This window comes from Juglans regia, chromosome 10, assembly GCF_001411555.2.
Source record: "Juglans regia cultivar Chandler chromosome 10, Walnut 2.0, whole genome shotgun sequence".
NCBI lineage: Eukaryota > Viridiplantae > Streptophyta > Magnoliopsida > Fagales > Juglandaceae > Juglans > Juglans regia.
The window spans coordinates 7,751,331-7,769,279 of NC_049910.1; the positions used below are offsets into that span (position 1 = coordinate 7,751,331).

At 38.7% G+C, this 17,949-nt stretch overlaps 1 non-coding gene and 1 pseudogene across 1 annotated transcript; one reads left to right on the plus strand and one right to left on the minus strand.

Moving 5' to 3' along the window:
- Nucleotides 1–249: 249 nt before the first annotated feature.
- Nucleotides 250–5,098, minus strand: LOC118349621 (annotated as a pseudogene).
- On the plus strand, nucleotides 5,047–5,153 carry LOC118349795. The gene has a single exon (XR_004802709.1). It is a non-coding gene; the product is annotated as a small nucleolar RNA R71 (small nucleolar RNA).
- The last annotated feature ends 12,796 nt before the right edge of the window (nucleotides 5,154–17,949 follow it).

Consider the following 17,949-nt stretch of genomic DNA (forward strand, 5'->3'; position numbering starts at 1 on the left):
TGCAAATCATGAATGCAATAAAGCATGAAAGAAAATAGGGCCAAAGGGAAATACCTGAGATGGCTGAAAGGATTGTGAATGTAAAAATGAAACCATAAAGGAATAAACAGTGCTGAACCTGAAAAGATATACTAAAGAAAAAGAAAAAGAAAGAAAGAACAAAACATAGAACTGAAACAAATAAAAGCAGAAAAATAAAAGGAAAAGAAAGAGAAAAAGAAAAAAAAATTAAAACAAAACAACAATGAGTTAAGAACCATGAGAATAAATGGGATCTTCCAAAGGAATAGAAGCATCCTCATGTGAAAGTTTTGGCAAAAAATGTTTAAGTCGTTGGCCATTAACTTTGAAAGTGTTTCCATTTTGAGGATTAGTAATCTCAACAGCTCCATATGGAAACACAGTCTTAACTATATAAGGCCCACTCCACCTCGATCTTAATTTGCCTTGAAATAGATGGAGGCGGGAATTGTAAAGTAAGACTTGCTCATTGGGCTCAAAACTCTTTCTTTGGATGTGCTTGTCATGTAATACCTTCATGCGTTCCTTTGACAATTTAGAATTGTCATATGCATCTTGCCAAAGCTCATCTAATTCTGAAATCTGAAATTTTCTCACAGAACCAGCATGGTCAATAGAAAAATTAAATTGTTTAACAGCCCAATATGCCTTATGTTCAAGCTCAACTGGAAGGTGACATGCCTTTCTATAGACCAAGCGATAAGGAGACATGTTAAGAGAGGTTTTAAAGGCTGTCCTATAAGCCCAAAGCGCATCAGTAAGCCTTAAAGACCAATCTTTTCTGTTGGGGTTGACTGTTTTTTCTAAGATGTGCTTAAGTTCCCTATTAGCTAATTCAGCTTGCCCATTCGTTTGCGGGTGATATGGAGTGGAAACTTTATAGTGTATACCATATTTTTTCATGAGGGCAGCAAATGGTTTGTTGCAAAAATGCGTTCCATTATCACTAATGATAGCTTTAGGCATGCCAAATCTAGCAAAAATGTTTTCTTTCAAAAACTTAAGCACGATCTTATGGTCATTTGTTTTACATGAAATGGCTTCAACCCATTTAGAAACATAATCAACAGCCACGAGGATATACAAATAACCAAAAGAAGATGGAAATGGTCCCATAAAATCAATCCCCCAACAATCAAAAATCTCAATGACCAAAATGGGTTGTAAAGGCATCATATTTCTCTTAGTGACTGTGCCTAGTTTTTGACATGGCTCACAAGTTTTGCAAAAATTATACGCATCCTTAAACATATGTGGCCAATAAAACTCACTTTGTAAAATTTTTGCAACAGTTTTATTTGCAGAAAAATGCCCCCCACAAGCCTCATTATGACAAAAAGAAAGAACAGCTTGTATCTCATGATCAGGCACACATTTCCTTATGATTTGGTCAGAACAATATTTAAACAAGTAAGGATCGTCATAAAAAATGACTTTACCTCATGCTTGAATTTCCGTATGTCTTGAGCACTCCAATGGGGTGGAGTTTGTCCTGTCACCAAAAAATTAACTATGTCAGCAAACCAAGGCAAATTTTCAACTGACATTAATTGTTCATCAGGAAAAGAGTCAAGGATAGGGATAGTGTGATCCTTTTCAGCAAATGTAAGCCGAGACAAGTGGTCGGCAACTACGTTTTCAGCACCCTTCTTGTCTTTGATGATAAGAACGAATTCTTGGAGAAGAAGAATCCATCGGATTATACGTGGTTTAACATCTTTCTTTGATAATAAGTACTTTAACGCTGCATGGTCAGTGAAAACAACCACAGGAGAACCAAGAATATAAGTTCGAAACTTGTCTAATGCAAAAACTACAGCAAGCAATTCATTTTCTATGGTAGAATAATTTCTTTGGGCTCCATTTAAAGTTCTACTTGCATAAGAAATGACATGTGGGAACTTATTTATACGCTGTCCAAGAACAGCTCCTATGGCTACATCACTAGTATCACACATTATCTCAAAAGGAATAGACCAAACAGGGGGCTGCATGATAGGAGCTGTGGTGAGCAAAATTTTCAGCTTATCAAAAGCATCTTGACAAGAAGAGGTCCATTCAAAAGCAACATCATGCATAAGTAACTCACACAAAGGCTTAGAGATAGAACTAAAATTTTGAATGAATCTCCTATAAAACCCAGCATGCCCAAGAAATGATCTGATTTCTTTTACTGTTTTGGGTATAGGAAGCTTGGAAATAAGTTCAATTTTAGCTTTATCAACTTCAATACCACATGATGAGACTATGTGACCCAGAACTATACCTTGTTGAACCATGAAATGACACTTTTCCCAATTGAGAAGCAAATGCTTCTCTTCACACCTGGCTAAAACAGCTTGTAAGTTAGTCAAACATGCATCAAAAGAACTGCCAAACACTGAAAAATCATCCATGAATATTTCCAAACAGTTTTCAATCATGTCACTGAAAATACTAAGCATACATCTTTGAAAAGTAGCCGGTGCATTACATAGTCCAAAAGGCATTCTTCTAAATGCAAAAGTGCCAAACGGGCAAGTAAAAGTTGTTTTCTCTTGATCTTCGGGTGCTATTTCTATTTGGTAAAAACCAGAATATCCATCAAGAAAGCAATAGAAATCATGACCCGCAACTTTTTCTAGCACTTGATCAAGAAATGGCAAAGGGAAATGATCTTTCCTAGTGGCGGCATTCAACTTCCTATAATCTATACACATTCGCCAACCAGTAGAAATCCTAGTAGGAATCAGTTCATCTTTCTCATTTTTCACAATGGTAAGCCCAGATTTTTTTAGAATTACATGAATGGGACTTACCCACTTGCTGTCCGCAATAGGGTAGATGATTCCCACGTCAAGTAATTTTAAAATCTCTGTTTTTACCACCTCTTTCATGGTAGGATTTAATCTCCTTTGCATCTCCCTAGAAACTTTAGCATTTTCCTCTAAGTAAATCCTATGAGTACACACAAGAGGATTTATACCTTTTATATCTACTATTGTCCACCCAATGACACCTTTGTGTTGCTTTAAGACTTTCATCAATTTGCCTTCTTGATCATGAGAGAGTTGGGCTGAAATCACCACTGGAAATGTGCTGTCCGGTCCCAGAAATGCATATTTCAAGTCACTTGGCAATGGTTTCAGCTCTAGTGTGGGGATTTCATTTGCTGAAGGCTTCAAACTTGCTGTCAACGGTGGGAGTTGCTCAATCTTTGGCCTCCATTTAGTCTCCAATTTATTTTCTGCATTAAAAACATGAGAAACATCAATGGGTGTGTCATCATTGAGAAGTTCACAAAAATTTTCTAACTCAAACAGCAGGTTAGTGGGTTGGTATGCCAAATAAGTCTCCTCCTCAAGGATGATTTCCAACAGATTCACTTCTTGTACATCTTCCAAATCTTGAGGTTGCCTACAAATATTGAAAATATTTAGTTCAAGAGTCATGTTCCCAAAACTCAGCTTTAAAACACCACTCCTACAATTTATTAATGCATTTGAAGTAGCAAGAAAATGTCTCCCAAGAATCACAGGTGCTTGAAAAGAAGATTTTGGTGTCAAGTGAACATCCAACACAACAAAATCAACGGGATAAAAGAATTTATCCACTTGAACCAAGACATCCTCAACCACTCCTCTTGGCATTTTAATAGACCTATCCGCTAGTTGTAAAATTATAGGAGTTGGTTTTAATTCACCCAAACCAAGTTGCTCATAAACATTATAAGGCAGCAAATTCACACTTGAACCTAGATCTAACAATGCTTGACCAATTTTTGAATTTCCTATAATACAAGCAATTGTTGGTGAACCGGGGTCTTTATATTTTGGTGGGGTATTACTCTGAATTATGGCACTGACCTGCTCAGTAAGAAAAGCTTTCTTTTGCACATTTAATTTTCTTTTAACTGTACACAAATCTTTTAGAAACTTAGTATATGCAGGAATTTGTTGAATAGCATCCAACAAAGGGATATTAATCCTAACATTTTTGAATATTTCTAAAATTTCAGATTGGTGTCTGTCTTTGTGCAGAGGAACCAATCTTTGAGGAAAAGGAGCAGGTACAGGACATGAAATCTTTTCAGTTTCAGTTTCATTTTGTTCAAACTCACCATTTTCAGCCTCATTTAGTACAAGTTTAGAGACCTTACCAGTCTTGTCTGAACCTTGAGCTGTAATGTTCACCACCTTACCATTTATCAAAGTAGTGACCGCCTTCACTTGCCTCACATTTGAGCTCTCAACCGCTCCTTGTGGTGGTTGACTTTGTGGATTGGGTTGAGGTTGTGCAGGAAGTTTTCCTTTCTCTTGAGAGCTCCAAGCCGTAGTCATCTTTGTAAGTGTGCTCTGAATGTCATTTATCGCTTGAGAGTTTTGATTGTTGATTGTTGCTTGACCTTGCATAAACTGTTGCAAGGTGTTTGACAATTGATGCATCGTCTCCTCAAGACCCTTCTTTTGCATTGGAGGTGCTTGAATTGCGAGTTGAGAGGGTCCTGGAGCCAAGGCTGCTGGAGCTAATTGCTGGTCATTCCTCCACCCAAAATTTGGGTGGTTTCTCCATCCTGGATTATAAGAATTAGAATAAGGACCAGAATATGGTTTTTGTATCATATTTACAGCATTAGATTGGTCCAACAATACCTCTTTGAATGCGGGGATCGTGGGACACTCATTAGTTGCATGCCCATGATCCTCACATATGCCACACTTCTCTAAATTTTTATGGACAGCATGCACTTCATTTACCTTTTTCAATTCCATAGCTTCCATTTTTCTAGACAACAAGGTTAACTTAGCACACAAATCATCATCTTCTTTTAAAGTGTATTTTCCATGACCAGACTCAATTTGCCTAGACCTATCATGCACATCAGTTGTGTCCCAAGATTGAGCATTTTCAGCAAGGTAATCAAAATATTCAAATGCTTCCTCAGGCTCTTTGTCAAAAAATTCTCCATTACACATGGTTTGTACAAATTGGCGCATTTTAGGTGTCAAACTTTCATAAAAAAAACTTATCAAACGCCAATTTTCATAACCATGATGAGGACAAGCATTTAAAAGATCCTTGAACCTTTCTCAACTTTGATAAAAAGTTTCAGAATCTTTTTGGGCAAAGTTCATGATTTGTCTTTTAAGTGCATTTGTCCTATGTATTGGAAAAAATTTCTTCAAAAATTCAGTTTGCATTTCCTGCCATGTGCCTATAGATCTAGGTCTTAATGCATTTAACCATGTTTTAGCCTTATCTTTCAAGGAAATGGAAACAACTTTAGTCTAATAACCTCCTCAGTGCATGTTGGGTCCATGAATGTAGAACAAACCTCTTCAAATTCTTTGATATGAAGGTACGGATTCTCGGAATCCATGCCATGAAAATGTGGAATTAATGGAATCATTCCAGGCTTGAAATTAAAGACATTTGCATTCAAAGGTAGGATTATGCATGAGGGGGTACTAGTTCTGACAGGTTGTGAATAGTCTCTAAGTGTCCTATTCTGATTCACTACTTCCCGATCATGATTCTCATTTTCAGCCATGGTACTATTAGTGTCAGAAGATGACTCAAGAGAAAGTGATGCTGAGGTAAAATATGCTTGTGATTCTGTCCTAACCAACCGAGAAGTTTGGTCCCTAGTCCAACCAGTCATACAAACAAGAACAGAAAATAAAAAAATATGCAAGACAAACAACAACAAAACAAAGAAAAAAAAAACAAAACAAAACAAAGAAAAAAAAATAAAGTTAAGAAAAATATCACCCAAGTTGTGAAGAGGTTCACAACGCTACAAACGTCTTCTCAACAATATGAGAATGCTTTGCTAAACACCAGTTGTCCCCGGCAACGGCGCCAAAAACTTGATCAGCTTTTAATTTCGACTTCCAAGCGTAGAAGCTGTCAAAGTAATACAAGGGCAAATCCCAAGATCGAATTCACAGGGACAATGAGAATTTAGCAAACATTTCATTTTCGCAAGACCACATATTACCGTTTGGAGTGACACGAAAATTTAAAATAATAAGCAAAGAGAAATAAATTCCTAAACTTAACCACTAACAATATTTACACCTAAATGTGGATATTTACTAAGGGAGTCTAGAATGAATTATGAGTGAAATTGTCGGGACGTTCAACCATAAGTAAAGCTGAAAATAAAAGGGAATCTATTTTTCTAAAATTGCTAAGATTAAAGGGAATTAAAGAAATCGCATGGAAGTTGACTTAAACTTGAAAGAAACAATTAAACAAACACTTGGGATGCAATTTTCACCCACTAATTTGGTGATGGATTTACTTCTCTTTTCATTTTCTCTTAACCATTCTCTCATTCCTAGAAATCATAGTCGGATAATATAGCAATGAACCACAATTTTATTTTAATAAAACTACTTGACAAATTATATAACAATCATAGAAAGTGAAAGAAAAACATTAAAGTCATGTTACTTATTCAAGTATCAATTGTGCCTTTACGTCTACAATTGATCTAAACCAAGAACAAAGAACTCTAATATTTTCTAGATGCACATTGAGATATAATCCATCAAGTTAATCATCAAAAGCACTAAATATTGAAGTAAATCCAATCACAAATAGTCACGGGTTACTCATTGAATCCCAAGCTAAAATCTAGCCTATCATCTCTAGATTAACAAAATGCTCAAGAAAATTAAAATCTAACATCATCATATACTGTTTCAAATGAAAGTTACTGAATAAAAATATACTGTATCCCACAAATGTGCTGAAATCTGAAACTCAAAAACATACAAACTTGCGGAAATTAAAATGAACTGGAAAAATAAATTGAAGAGGAAGACGACACTGTCGAACGTATATAATTCTGAAGGAAGAAAAATGTGCGGAAGAAAAACACAGTTAAAAACTATAAAAATGAAAACTGCCGGCGCACGAAATAAATTTTTCGTTTTATACTCTCTCCTTGCGCACGCCTCAGCACGCGTTTCATCTCCCTGCAGTGCCGTTTCGCATCCATCTTCGTGCGCCTTGACGTGCCCCTGCGTGCGTGCTTCCACGTTTCGCGTCCAGCCCGAGTGAGTCTGCCTTCCAGCCCGCGTGAGTCTGCCTTCCAGCTCCTGCGTTTCGTGCCTCCCTCTCCTGCGTTTTGGTCCAGTGCAGCCCAGCGTGAGTTTTGCTCAGCACCAAATTCTCTCCAACCAATAGTTTCAACCCGCGTTTCACCTCTGCTGCGCATGTCTTTCTGCAGCTGTGCGTTTTGCTCAGCACCAAATTCTCTCCAGCCCTGCACCATAAGTAAATTATCAGAATAAAATTTAGGATATTAATCAGAATTTAACATTGAGTCAAGTATTAAAAATCAATACATAATTAAGTACTTAATTCATTTTTTGTTAAATAATTCATTCACTTAAGCAGCTTTATCATGTAATTTTTATCACTTTATCAATATTACTTATGATCATGATTTTTGAGCCAATATAATTTGCAGGACAATCAAAACTGCTAACCTTTGCAGTTAGAAATTAATTAATGAGCTAGCTTCAGAGACTGCGTGTACGTAGTACATACTCCAAGGAAATGATCAGGTTTTTGATACTCTCAACCTTGCACGAGAATTTCGCTACAAGGTGGGATTCTGCAACAAATTGAAAACGTTGAGACTCGAGAGCATAACCCCAACCCACCGGGCTTTTTTGGATCAGTAAGTATGTTAATAAAGGAATGATTTAACTACAAAGAGATTTTATAAAAATAAATCTATAAACTAACGTAATTTGATCATGATACGTCAGATTATAAAATTATTTTTATTAAAAAATAAATCTAACATATCATATGAATCCATATCAATTTATATGATTACTTTTATATAATTTATCTCGTTATGGATCATATAATACTTTTCATATCGATATTGAAAGTAATAACGTGTTTTCTTCTGTCTTTTAATTTGGTCTTATAATTTGGGCAATATTGTAAATTGCAATATATTCCATATATACTTGTTTAACACTGTAGACATACCAAATCTGGAGGCATCTAAAGCTAGTTGGATGGTGAAAGCTTTAAAAAAATAAAGATGTCCATTTTAGGGACTTTACTTTGAGGCTTCGCCCAAACGGCACGTACGTCATGTCGGACTAGCTCACGTTAACCGGCCTGTCTATATATTTAAGTTGGAAAATAATTAATTCATAACATTTTGTACAATACATTATATAACAATATGTTAAATGAATGATATTTTTATAAAATTATGTTTCTTTTATAAGATATTTTATAAAAATACATTTCATTTAACACATTATTATATAATATATTATACAAAATATTGTAGGTATATCATTACACATTTAAGTTACCAATATTGTCGGAATTATGTTGCCATCATGCATGCATTTTGCATTTTTTTTTATATTATTTTACGATCCATCAATGTGATAGTACGTACTACTGCAATCTCGACAAAACAACCTTTCACCTAAGCTAACTTTTGGTGGGTTTAAATGCATAAGCTTCTAATTAATTAGATGATCAAGTCATGCACCATTAATTAATTAGTGCAAATAAATTAAGGGTGGTCGTCTAACCAAAGTTTGTGATCATATGTTGATTCGCTTGAAGCATATTATAAAAAGGTAGCATGTTATCATGTAAAGAAGATATAAAGCTACTAAGCCAAAGTAAAGATATTATTATATGCTTAAGGAACCTTACTTTAAACACAAAGTTTCCATTAAAAAAAAAACACAAAGTTCTGTACTCTGTAATCTAATTTATTCCACCATTAAAATAGCATATATAAGAATTGCAAGTGAAGCTAGCTGCTAGCGTGACCGAATTAATTAAGGATAATGCTATATGAGTGTGTAAGTATTGTGCAGTTACTTTGAAAATGAGTGAACTCTATTATTAAAAAATTAATTTTTTTTATATAAATCTCGTATTTATTTATTTATGTTAAAAGTGATTACACTTATACAATCATAACTGGAAGTATATTTTTTATTAATTAAAGGTCCAATGGAATTATGTATGAGGTGATAAGTGGAAAAAAGCAATAAAGTGCGCGCAGCATATCGCTTAAAACTTAAAAGTGTTTGTTCCAATTTTAGGGTCAAAGTTTTTGCCACAAAGTGAATTAGATTTATAAATTAACATCCACCATTCAAGTAAGGACTATATTACAATTGACAATTTTGATTAAATTAAAACATTGACTAGATTTAAAATACATTATTATTTCTTTTAATATTAATCTAAAAAATGATACATTTACATATAGATTTTATAATTTAATATATCATATCAAATTATATTAGTTTTTTAAATTATTTTTTAAGAATTTATTTTAGATTAAATTATTTTTTTATTTTTATTTTTGTTGGGAATAACTTCTTAATTGACAACTCCATGTCCAACACGTGGTATCCACTTTATCTTACGTGCCGTCACCTCGTTCGTCTGTGATGGCTCCGAAAACATGTATGCAGTAATATGTGGGCCCCGGTCCAAAACATTTAATGAGTTAATCAAACGGCCAAGATTCCTCCGAAAATCCAAATTCATCCAATTAATCAAACTCTCTCTGTCTCTGACTCTCTGTGTAAAGTTGTGGGGGGCGTTTAGTTTATGTATCGTTTAGTCATTGAATTGAGATGAATTGAATTGATATAAAAATTAAAAATTAAATAAAATATTATTTTTTAATATTATTATTATTATAAAATTTTAAAAAATTAAATTATTTATTATATTTTATGATAAAATTTAAGAAAGTTTTTATTTTTTCTTGTTCTTGAGCTTTCTTGAACCCGAGCTGTGAATTGGGTTTGATTCAAAACGTCGACCCAAAATCGTCCTTCTTTGTTTTCTTCATCAACGTTGACATTGGCGAAACGGACCACCAGTACATCAAGAATGTATATATTTTTAGTTTAACACATAATCATCGCCGTAAAAATAGATAACTACAAACAGGATGACAATAAAGATCTCATCGTGTGAGTATATGCAATAAATAATCGGAGAGGAATCTTAACAATTAACGCTAGTCAAAATAGAGCTCTCATAATTAGGAACAACATAATCAAATTTTGTCAAAATTGTACCAAAAATGATACCTCAAAACTTTGGCAGAAGTGTGAGAAAAACTCCTAGACCCGTTTGAATTGAGAAATTATCTAATCTCATCTCATCATTACAACTTTATCAAATTTTCACACAAAATACAAAAACAATTCAACTTTATCAAATCTCAATTCAATTTTTTCAAATCCCAAAACAAAAATAATATTATAATAATATTTTATTCAACTTTCATCTGAAACTATCTCATCTCATTTCTAAATCCAAACAAGCACTAAACCTTCCGTAGGTAAGACGTACACTCCCTTTTCTTTTCTCTCTCTTCACCCACAGCACACACAAGTACAACCTTTTAATTACCAAAACGACATGGTACATTAGGGCTCGTTTGGGGACTGAGATGAGATCATGAAAATTTTGTGAATTGTAGTAAGATAGTTTGTGATTAGTAGTGAGATAGTTTGAGTTGAGTATTTTTTTAGATTTTGAGAAAAGAAAGAGAGAAAATTGAATAAAAACTATTGTTAGAATATAGTTTTATAATATTATTTTTATTTGAGGATTTGAAAAAGTTGAATTATTTTTTATTTTTTGTTTGAAAGTTTGGAAAATTTTTAATAATTAGTTTGAAAAAGTTGTAATTATTAGTTTTAAAATTTCGTATTTGAATTATCTTTAGGAAGGAGATAAAATGAAATGAGATGAGAATTTTGGGATAAAATATATTTCCAAACAAACCTCTTTTAAGTGGCTGAAAGGGATTTCCCTCAATTGAAAGGACTCACCCAACAATTTTTTCTATTTTCTTCTTTGTAATACTCTTCCTCATGAGTGGGCCCAGAGTCTTTCTGTTAATGAATGGACCAAGTACGTGAAATATTTAATCAAATAGGTAGAGTGTAGAGTCAAAGTTCGAATTCAAGCAGTATCTCAACTCAGTGTGGTGATTGGTCTTCTTCCTTCTTTGATCAGCTGGTTCTTGTGGCTTGCCAAATGTAAAGCTCGCATGGAGAGGGTTTTTGAACCTAGGGAGCATGTATGCTTTAAAATCAAGAATCTCTTATCTCAAATCCTTCAAAATAGAACAAATAAACCTTTTTATCAAGTGCTTAGAATATGCAATTTTGAAACAACTTGGCTTAATGAAAATGCCTGTCAAGCAGAAGACTATTCAGATTTTGAAATGGATGCGACCAACTCAGGGTTATGCCAAACTTAATGTTGATGGAAGTAGTCTCGGGAATCTTGGAAGAAGTGGAGGTGGAGGTATCCTCAGAGATGTGAATGAGCACATGACTTTTGCTTTTGTCAAATTCTATGGCAAAAGACCTATGTGAAGGACCAACAGACCTAACAGCTCAAGGGAGAGTTCAAACACCTGGGAACGGAGAAGTGATGGTTCAAAGAGGAATTCCACCAGTTGGAGGAGGAGCTGGGGTCCATTCGGAGAAGGCTTCGGTGGTCTAGAGGGAGAGGACTTCGTGTGCTGCACAACATTCTAAGCTACTTTGTTATTGCTTCTCGTTGTCGCGATCCTTCTGTGACTTGAGGGTGGCCGCGCTGCGGTGTCAAGGTCAGATTGACTCCTTAGAAGACGACCTAGCTCCGGCGTTGGACGCGGTCTCCACTTGGGACACCACTATCACGAACCAGTAAGATACTGAGGCTGCTCTGGAATCCTAGATTCGATATGCACAGGTGCTACGAGACGAGGCCTGGGATCATGGTTACAAGGAAGGCCTTGAGCGCGCCTTAGGGATCATCTATTGGAGAATCCGTCGGCCAACCTCTTTACTCTCCCGCTTACATCTCTCCATCTCGACCTTGTGGCGTTCTAGTCTGTCCAGACTCTAGGGAGAGAACAAATGCCGCTGGCCTTCTGGGGCGCTCCTCCTCTAGCATGATTTTGTTGGTTTCTTTTTTGCTTTTGTTTTGTACCTTTCTACACCCCGATTGGGCTTTTGATGTAATTTGAACTTTTATATGTATGAAGCTAGGTCCTATCTTATACTTGTGTTTTTGCATTTGCATCTCCTCTTGGTTTTTCTCTCCCTTTTTTGCTTTACTTGGAGTTTTTGTCTCCGCGTGGCAAGCCTGACCCTGCATATGGTTCACAAAGGTCGGCGAGTTAATTGACTCGTATATGACTGGCTATGAAGGGGAGAGCTTGGTAGAATCTGGCCCTTAGCCAATGCATTGTGGCTAGCCAAGGGACTAGACTTGTGGTGCTTGAAGGTCGGCAAGTCCAGGGACTTGCTTCTGACTGGCTGTGAAGGGGAAAACTCGGGAGGCTTTTACCCTTAGCCAATGCATCGCGACTATGTACCTTGCGAAAGTCGATGAGTTAAGTGACTGGTGCTCAACTGGTTGTAAAGGGGAGAGCTCGGGAGGCTTTGGCCCTTAGCTAAAGGGATTGGGTTTTTTGTGCACGAAGTTCTGCAAGTCCATGGGCTTGCTTCCGACTGGCTGTGAAGAGGAAAGATCGGGAGGTTTCTACCCTTAGCCAATACATCGCGACCATGTACAGCTCGAAGGTCGGCGAGTTAAGTGACTTGTGCCCCACTGGCTGTAAAAGGGAGAGCTCTAGAAGCTCTGTCCATTAGCCAATGCATCGCGGCCAGCCAAGGGACTGGGCTTGTGCAATCGGTATTTTCAGGCACAAGGCGAATAGAGGCAAAATCGTACTTTCATTTATGTTCTTGCTGATTACATAGTCGGGCGGACCCGTGGTTCTTCAAACAAAGTATTTCTTCAAGTCGGCGTTCCATGGATGAGATAGCTTGCGTCCTTCGCGGTCCTTCAGTCTGTACGAGCTTGGCCTTCCACTAGCTATTACCACAGAGGGCCTTTCCCATCGGGGCCCGAGCTTTCCTTCTTCCTGGGTGGTGACACCTGTCTGCTTTAGGACCATATCTCCCACCTTGAATCCCAGGGTCGGACCCACTTGTTGAAGTACTGCTCCACTTTCCACTTGTTGCTCGCCATTCGATTTGTTGCCTCTTCCTGTCTTTCTTCCAGGAGATCCAAGTTTTCTTTCAGTCCTTTGTTATTGTAGTTCGGGTTGAAGTGTTGTATCCAATAAGTGGGCAGCCCCACCTCTGCTAGGATCACAGCTTCAATCCCGTATACAAGGGCGAATGGCGTCTCTCCAGTGGGGGTCCTGACGGACGTTCGGTTGGCCCACAGCACGTTTGGGAGCTCTTCAACACATATCCTCTTATGCTCTTCCAGCCCCTTCTTCAAAATATTCAACAACATTTTGTTAGTAGCTTCTACTTGTTCGTTTGCTTGAGGGTGTCTCAAAGATGAGTATTTGGCCTTAATTCTGAGCTTTACGCACCACTCCCGGTAATGGGAGCAATCGAACTGCCTGCCGTTATCCGATATGAAGCTCTGAGGGATCCCAAATCGACAGATTATGGACTTCCACAGGAACTTTGTGATAGCCCGGGCAGTTATTGTTGCTAGTGCTTCCGCCTCCACCCATTTCGTGAAGTAATCGACCGCCACTACAACGAACTGCACCCACCTTTGCCCTCAGGAAATGGGCCAATGAGGTCGAGTCCCCATTGTGCGAATGGCCAGGGGAGACGATGGAGGTCAAATCCTCCAGCAGGCAGTGGAGGATCGATGCGTGTTCTTGGAACTTAGAGCATTTCTTCGTGAAGTCCTTCGCGTCCCGGAGGGAATTGTGCCAGTAGTACTCTGCCCGTGTTACTCGTGAGGCTAGCGCTTTTGCTAAGTGGTCTACTTTGTGGTTTTCTCCTCTCAGGATCTGCTGGATGTGGAAATACCTAAAAAGATCGCACTCCTCCCATACTTGCTGGAGGTACTTCTTCAGTTTTTTGCCTTTGGTGGTGAACTGTCCCATGACTTGACCAACCACTACCTGCGAGCTAGCTCTTACTTCGACCTCGGTTGCTCCTAGTGACTTAACCACTATCATCCCTGCCAGTAGCGCCTCGTGCTCAGCCTCATTATTGGTGGTTTTGAAACCAAGTTTGATCGCATAGTTGAGCTCTTCTCCGACTTCCATGACTATGTGCACCCCTACACCCCCCAGCCCGGTAGGACAAGCCGTTGACGTAGACCAGCCAGGGTTTGCCTTGGGGTGTCACAGTTATCTCTTTTGGGAAATTAGAGAACTCGGAAACAAAATCGGCTAATACTTGTCCTTTGATCGCCATCCGGGGAAGGTACTTGATGTTGAACTCACTTAACTCGATTGCCCAGTTTGTTATGCGGCTTGACTCATCGGGCTTTTGCAATATCTTCTTGAGGGGTACGTCGGTGAGCACCTTCATCGGATGGGCTTGGAAGTAGGGTCTCAGCCGCCTTGTAGCGATGACCAGTGTGAAGGCCAGGATTTCCGAGCAGGGATACATGGCCTTGGCTCCTCGAAACATGCGGCTCATGTAGTAAACAAGTTGTTGTTCTCCCCCTCGATGTGGACCAGTACGGTGGACACAACGTTTGGGGTCACAGCCAAATATTCCGTAAGGTCTACCCTCGGGCTAGTCTGGCTGAGGAGCGGTGGGTGGGCCAAATACTTCTTGAGCTCGTCGAAGGTCTAGTTGCACTCATCATTCCATTCCAGTGCCTTTATGAGGACTTTGAAGAAAGGAAGGCAGCGGTCGGTCAATCTTGCTATAAAGTGGCTCATCGTGGCAACTCTTCCTGCCAACCTTTGCACCTCGTTGATTGTCCGCGGCGGGGGCATATCGACGAATGCCTTGACTTTCTCGGGGTTGGCCTTGATGCCTCGTTCCGAGACCATAAATCCCAAGAACTTACCTGACTTCACACCAAATGCGTATTTAAATGGGTTGAGCTTCATATTGTACTTTCTCATTACTGAAAAGGCCTCCCGAAGATCGTCGAGGCGCTGTTCGGGCCTTTTGCTCTTGACCAAAGGGTCGTCCACGTAGACTTCCTTTGTTTCGACCGATTTGCTCCTTGAACATCCGGGTGACTAACTGCTAATAAGTTTTCCTTGCATTCTTGAGGCCGAACGGCATGGCCTTGTAACAGTAGAGACCCCGGTCGGTGATGAAGGCCATTTTCTCCTCATCCTCCCTACTCATTCTAATCTGGTTGTACTCGGAATACGCGTCCATCAAGCTAAGTAGGGGGTGCGAAGTTTTGAATATCGTTTCGGTTAATGCATTGTAATAAAATATTTCGGTACCGGTACTGTTTCAGGATAGTTTATATATAGATAAATTAATTATATATGTATAAATTATATTTCAAAATAACATTAATACAAGTCTTAAAAAGTTAAAATACATATTTATAAAACTCAATAATACTTGTAAGTTCTCAATCCAACTATAAAAAAATAATAATTACTTGTCTTCATCAGGAAAAATGGAGTAGAGATTTGATTATCAGTCCTCGAGAAAAGGAAATTAAAAAAAAGTTAGGAAAGTAGTCTTTAGAAGTGAGAATTAGAGTGAAAATTAAGAAAATACATTAAAAATATAAAATTTTGGCTGGTACACTAAAAACCAGTCGGTACATAGAAAATCGGCCAGTATTTGACCTGGTACGAAATACCTATCTCCCCTAAATTGGTTACTATCTGGTACGATACATACCGACCGGTACGGCCGATACCAGTACGGTATTCAAAACTCTGAAGGGGTGTCCTGCCGTTGAATCTACTATCAGGTCTATGCACGGGAGCAAGAAGCTGTCTTTCGGGCATGCCTTATTCACGTCGGTGAGGTCGACGAACATCCTCCACTTTCCACTCGTCTTTTTCACCAATACTACATTGGATAGCCATTCGAGGTAGTACACTTCCTGGATGAACCTGCGGCCAGAAGTTGGTCCACCTCCTCGACGATCGCTGTGTACTTCTCTGCACTGAAGCTTCAGCCTTTTTGCTTGACTCTTTTCGCCTTGGGGTCCATGCCGAGGCGGTGCTCGATGACAAAATTGTCGATTCTGAGTATCTCTTCGTCGCTCCAAGCAAACATGTCCTGGTATTCGGTGAGGAGTTGTTTCAAGGATCGGCTCAATTCAGGAGTCATCTTGGTTCCTACAAGGATGATGCGCTCAGGCCTTTGCGGATCCACGACACTAAGTCCAGTGGTTCGTTGGGCTTCGCTTGCCGCAGAGCTTCCTCATCTCTGACTTCCCCGTCCAGTTCCGTCAGGGGCGGGGTGGGAGGTAGACCTGCCTCTTCTTGCATTCCCTCGAGTCTCTGCATTGTCGCTGCTTGCTCGTTGGCTCTTCCTTCCATTGCGTCAAACTGTTCTTTCTCTTGCCGCGAGGTTTGAGGGCGTGCCCTCGTTGTCGTTGGCATATGAAGGACACGCTATTCATAGGAAAAAAGATCCCACAGACGGCGCCAATGTTGATGTTGTGTTTCGCAGGCCTGGGCCACTCCACACTAGCAGCGCTTGGGCTCTTTCCTGTAAGGAGGAGAGTGTGGGAGCTTGGGGGTTGTGGTACCTTCAACGCTCAAGTCAATTCAAGGTTGAGGAAGAATAAGAGAATGAAAGCTAGAATGAGATAGCAAACAATATTCAAGAATGTGATTAACCCTTCCTTGGCAGAGAGATGAGTATTTATACCTGGCTAGGGTGGATCCCGAGGTGATAGCAACCGGTGGACTGCCTTGTACTGTGATTGCATGTTCTTGTCGTATCCTACTCCATGCAAAACCTGTCAGTCCTAGCCTGGAACCTTGCTGGCACCCAAGTGGGCTTACCTTTGAGTGCCGACCGCTGGGCGCATTGAATGTGGCGTGGCCCTGAGCGGCTATGTTAGGGATGAGGGTGTCCCTGATGGTTGGCCAGTCCTGGCCATCAGACTGCCCTGTCAGGGTTGGGGGCACCTCTGTTAGTGGCCCTGATCTTGTGTCAGGTTGCATTGTTTCCCCCACCCTCTTGAGAGAACACCTGAGCCCACGCTTCTCGTCCTGAACTTCCTCGGCTGGGCCGGCCCATCCCAGGTCCCAAGTGTGGGCCTGGGCTCGGTGTCTGTCCCGACCCGATCCTTGGAGATTTCTCCCCTCACAAGTACTACCAACAATAACTAGCAGCTACCGGCCAGCCAAGATTTGCTCCGTTGAGGTGGCTCACAGGTGGTCGACCATGATGGCTGCAAATCCAAGCTGCCAACTGGTATATATAGAAAACTTTATCATCCCTACACAATATATATATATATATACACACCACATATGATTTTTTATTTCTATTTTTATTTTTATTTTTGTCCTTAACAAGTATGTGGTGTAGAGGTGATGAGTAGAAAAACTCAGTTAGTTTAGTTCGAATAAAACAAAAAAATAAAAATATATATATATGATGTGTGATGTAGGGATGATAAGAATCATAGCTTATATATATATATATATATATATATATATATATATATTACTTCAATTATCATGATAATTATCGTTTCCCTCATGAACAACGACTTATTTATTAAACGAATTGAACCGAATTCAAGTTTGGTCGAGTTGATCATTTCGAATAGCTCATCGAGTAGAATTGTTTATTTACAATTCTAATGGATGATATTTTGTAAAATAATAACACTATTACAACTTAATTTTACAAAAAGAAAATAATGTATTTCTGCGTTTTCTTTGAGTTTTTTGATGTAATTTGGGAGGAAAGAATTCAAAAGATAATAATATTTTATTGAAAAAGTACTTTTGAAAAAAGTTGTCAAAAACTTTTAATTGCCGGTTTTTTTTTTCATCCTTTTAATTGCCGTTTAATTTGTTTGTCATTATTATGTCTAAGAACTCGCCAGCAATGGTGGAATTTTCTTTGACAGGGATCGGTCAAGTGAATGGGTCAATTGACGGTCGGCAGGTATTACAGAAGGGTTTCTTCAATG